Here is a 5052-nt window from a genome sequence, read left to right on the forward strand (position 1 = left end):
AAGGATTATAAAAGCAGGGTGCTTTACTATGGAAATTTGGGTTTGTCTTGCCACCAACTCCAGAAGAGCATCAGATGGATCGACCGACAAAGGCCCTGCTCTCCCTCTGTGTTCAGTGTAGCTGGCCATTAGACTGATACAGAATCTGGACTGGTAACTATAACATTGTTTGGCAAGATTGCGTGTGTATATGTTTGTGTGTGAGTGATTGAAAAGCATATGCAGCTGTTGTAGGAATAAATGTGGCGTACTGCCTTTTCCCCTATAAAAGATCTTGTGTGCTTTGTTTAAGCACAACATGTCCTTTCCTTTTTCACCTCCTTTGTATGGTTTTGTGTTTTCTGTTTGTCTAATTTAGATGGGGATATTTTTGTGGCTGGGAATGCTAGAATAGTTAGCCCCAGGCATGTTTTTTTCCCAGAGGCAGTGGAATGGATTCAAACTGTTAATAAGGTCTAGTATGGCAGATCTCAGGTTTGCAAGCTATTCTGGCTTCATGCTTTTAATGCAATTTATAACTAAAAGAGTGTGTTTTATTACCTGCCCAAATATATTACTGCTATTTTAATCAGCCCTAAAACATTATCAGCAGAGGATTCACAATCTATTATAACCCTATGTCCATGACACATTATTCCAAATATGCAAAGTAACTTTGCAGGACTTCAGAATAACTGAGGAACCATTTTTTGCACTTCACATATTCCAGAAGGGGCCACTGCAAACAAAAAAATCATCTCATATTCTTACACACTAGAAGAAAGAAAATCATTAAAGCAACCTGGAGATCATGCAAGAACCCCCAAACGGTTATTCAACCAAAAACTGCAAATAACAGCCAGGTTCTCCTTCCATCCAAAATAAACAAAACCCCAGAATCAACTGTGTAATCAGCTACAACTCCACAAACCACAGATCTCTATGTCCATACCTCCAAAAAAGTACACTAGGACCCTCCACATGGACACTTTGTGATATCCCAAAATCATCGTTATCAAGACTTACCAGAATTGGAGATGAATTATGAGAGGATTAAGGGACAAAACTTCTGCCCCACGTCAGAAGCTGATGCCATGAAAAATATGTGTACAACTTATTCTGAATAAAGTGGTGGCACCACTGGCAATTGTCCAGTGAGAGTTGTAAGTAAAAAATAAATTATTCCATATCTGACCTCAGAAAAAACAAAAGACAGAACTATGTAGCACTTTAAAGACTAACAAGATGGTTTATTAGGTGATCATAGAATCATAGAATAATAGGACTGGAAGGGACTTCGGGAGGTCATCGAGTCCAGCTCCCCGCCCTCAAGGCAGGACCTAGCTCCGTTTACACCATCCCTGACAGATGTCTATCTAACTTGTTCTTAAATATCTCCAGAGAGGGAGATTCCACCACCTCCCTTGGCAATTTATTCCAATATTTGACCACCCTGACAGTTAGGAATTTTTTCCTAATGTCCAATCTAAACCTCCCCTGCTGCACTTTAAGCCCATTACTCCTTGTCCTGTCCTCAGTAACCAAGAGGAACAAATTTTCTCCTTCCTCCTTGTGACACCCTTTTAGATCGTGGAAAACCGCTATCATGTCCCCCCTTAATCTTCTTTTTTCCAAACTAAACAAGCCCAGTTCATGAAGCCTGGCTTCACAGGTCATGTTCTCTAAACCTTTAATCATTCTTGTTGCTCTTCTCTGTACCCTTTCCAATTTCTCCACATCTTTCTTGAAATGTAGTGCCCAGAACTGGACACAGTACTCCAGCTGAGGCCTAACTAGTGCAGAGTAGAGCGGCAGAATGACTTCACGAGTTTTGCTTATAACACACCTGTTGATACAACCTAGAATCATATTTGCTTTTTTTGCAACAGCATCACACTGTTGACTCATATTCAACTTGTGGTCCACTATGACCCCTAGATCCCTTTCCGCCATGCTCCTTCCTAGACAGTCGCTTCCCATCTTGTATGTATGGAACTGATTGTTCCTTCCTAAGTGGAGCACTTTGCATTTCTCTTTATTAAACCTCATCCTGTTTACCTCTGACCATTTCTCTAACTTGCTAAGGTCATTTTGAATTATGTCCCTATCCTCCAAAGAAGTCGCAACCCCACCCAGTTTGGTATCATCCGCAAACTTAATAAGCGTACTCTCTATCCCAATATCTACATCATTGATGAAGATATTGAACAGTACGGGTCCCAAAACAGACCCTTGAGGAACTCCACTTGTTATCCCTTTCCAGCAGGATTTAGCACCGTTAACAACAACTCTCTGACTATGGTTATCCAGCCAATTATGCACCCACCTTATCGTGGCCCTATCTAAGTTATATTTACCTAGTTGATCAATAAGAATATCATGCGAGACCGTATCAAATGCCTTACTAAAGTCTAGGTATATGACATCCACCGCTTCTCCCTTATCCACAAGGCTCGTTATCTTATCAAAGAAAGCTATCAGATTAGTTTGGCATGACTTGTTCTTCACAAACCCATGCTGGCTATTCCCTATCACTTTATTACCTTCCAAGTGTTTGCATATGATTTCCTTAATTACCTGCTCCATTATCTTCCCTGGGACAGATGTTAAACTGACGGGTCTGTAGTTTCCTGGGTTGTTCTTATTCCCCTTTTTATAGATGGGCACAATATTTGCCCTTTTCCTGTCTTCTGGAATCTCCCCTGTCTGCCATGATTTTTCAAAGATCATAACTAAAGGCTCAGATACCTCCTCTATCAGCTCCTTGAGTATCCTGGGATGCATTTCATCAGGACCTGGTGACTTGCTGACATCTAACTTTCCTAAGTGATTTTTAACTTGTTCTTTGTGTATCCTATCTTCTAAACTTACCCTCTCTCTGCTTGTATTCACTACGTTAGGCACACCTCCAGACTTCTCGGTGAAGACCGAAACAAAGAAGTCAATGAGCATCTCTGCCATTTCCAAGTTTCCTGTTACTGCTTCTCCCTCCTCACTAAGCAGTGGGCCTACCCTGTCCTTGGTCTTCCTCTTGCTTTTAATGTATTTATAAAAGGTCTTCTTGTTTCCCTTTATGCCTGTAGCTAGTTTGATCTCATTTTGTTCTTTTGCCTTTCTAATCTTGCCCCTGCATTCCCGTGTTGCTTGCCTATATTCATCCTTTGTTATTTGTCCTAGTTTCCATGTTTTATAGGACTCCTTTTTTATTTTGAGATCATGCAAGATCTCCTTGTTAAGCCAAGCTGGTCTTTTGCCATATTTTCTATCTTTCCTACACAGCGGAATTGTTTGCTTTTGGGCCCTTAACAACGTCCCTTTGAAATACTTCCAACTCTCCTCAGTTGTTTTTCCTTCAGTCTTGCTTCCCATGGGACCTTACCTACAAGTTCTCTGAGCTTATCAAAATCTGCCTTCCTGAAATCCATTACCTCAATTGTGCTGGTCTCCCTTCTACCTTTCCTTAAGTTCATGAACTCTATTATTTCGTGATCACTGTCCCCTATACTTTCTTCCACTTTCAAGTTCTCAACTAGTTCCTCCCTATTTGTTAAAAGCAAATCCAGAACAGCTTCTCTGATAGCTTTTTCAACCTTCTGAAACAGAAAGTTGTCTCCAATGCAGTCCAGAAACTTATTGGATAGCCTGTGCCCCGCTGTGTTAGTTTCCCAACATATGTCTGGATAGTTGAAGTCCCCCATCACCACCAAATCTTGGGCTTTGGATAGTTTTGTTAATTGTTTAAAAAAGGCCTCATCCACCTCTTCCACCTGGCTAGGTGGCCTGTAGTAGACTCCTAGCATGACATCACCCTCGTTTTTTACCCCTTTTAGCTTAACCCAGAGACTCTACACAGCTATCTCCTACGTTCATCTCCACTTCAGTCCAAGTGTGTACATTTTTAATATACAAGGCAACCCCTCCTCCCTTTTTTCCCTGTCTGTCCTTCCTGAGCAAGCCGTACCCTTCCATACCAACATTCCAATCGTGTGTCCCATCCCACCAGGTTTCTGTAATACCAATGATATCATAGTTGTATTTATTGGTTAGCAATTCCAGTTCTTCCTGCTTATTACCCATAATGATGAGCTTTCGTGGTCCAGACCCACTTCCTCAGATCCATATGTGGAAGGAAATCGGCACAACCATATGGGGTAGATGAGAGTGCCACAGGGCCCAGGGCAGCTCCACAGGGCCCCGGACAGCGAAATTTCGCAGGTCTCCTCCTTTGACACGGCGCATGTGCCGTAGTGCCATGGCGCATGCGTGGGGCCTTGGGAAGCGCGGGGCCCGGGGCAGCCGCCCCGCTCGCCCTGCCCTAAATCCGCCACTGCAACCATATATACCTAAGTGATACAATCAAAAAAATGAACACGTGAAATTGATAGATCAAATTTGATATTACCTCACAGAAACTTCCCCTATTATAACCCCTATGTCGTTACCTCACAGACACTAACCTTCCCCCCTCACCTCCACTCTGTTCTAAAATTTGATCTGTCAGTTTCACATTCATTTATTTTTTTGATTGTATCACTTTGGTATATATGGTTGTGCCGATTTTCTTCCACATATTGATCTGATGAAGTGGGTCTGGCCCACGAAAGCTCATCACCTGATAAACCATCTTGTTAGTCTTTAAAGTGCTACATAGTTCTGTCTTTTGTTTCAGCTAGACCAGACTAACACGGCAGCATCTCTAGCACTGACCTCAGAAGAAACCTTCACAACACTTTCTGTAAGCTACTTGCTCATTTTTTATTCCCTGTGACAGCAGAGGTGTTAACTAGTCGTTTTGCCTTGTATGGTCTCTTTTGCAATTTGTGTTAAGCAATCTGTCATCCCTCGCATTTAGCTCTGACATTCCGAGTACCTTTCCCAGACCCAAAGAACAGTTCTGTGTAGCTTTAAGATCTTTCACCAAAAGAAGTTTGTTCAATAAAAGATATTACCTAATGTTTAGAGCTATCAGTAATATTTGAAATTATTAATATATATATGGAGGACCATCAAATATAATCATACATTCTTTTATTAAATCCAAAGGGTATACAATTGCTTTAACAAGAAGCAGTT

General features: G+C 41.5%; 1 protein-coding gene across 5 annotated transcripts in view; it reads left to right on the forward strand.

Annotated features, from left to right (window-relative positions):
• Positions 1–5052, forward strand: part of DIAPH2 (diaphanous related formin 2) — a 778453-nt gene that overhangs the window by 323959 nt on the left and 449442 nt on the right. The window lies entirely within an intron of this gene.

Source organism: Pelodiscus sinensis, chromosome 13, assembly GCF_052426305.1.
Source record: "Pelodiscus sinensis isolate ZL-2025 chromosome 13, ASM5242630v1, whole genome shotgun sequence".
Classification (NCBI taxonomy): domain Eukaryota; kingdom Metazoa; phylum Chordata; order Testudines; family Trionychidae; genus Pelodiscus; species Pelodiscus sinensis.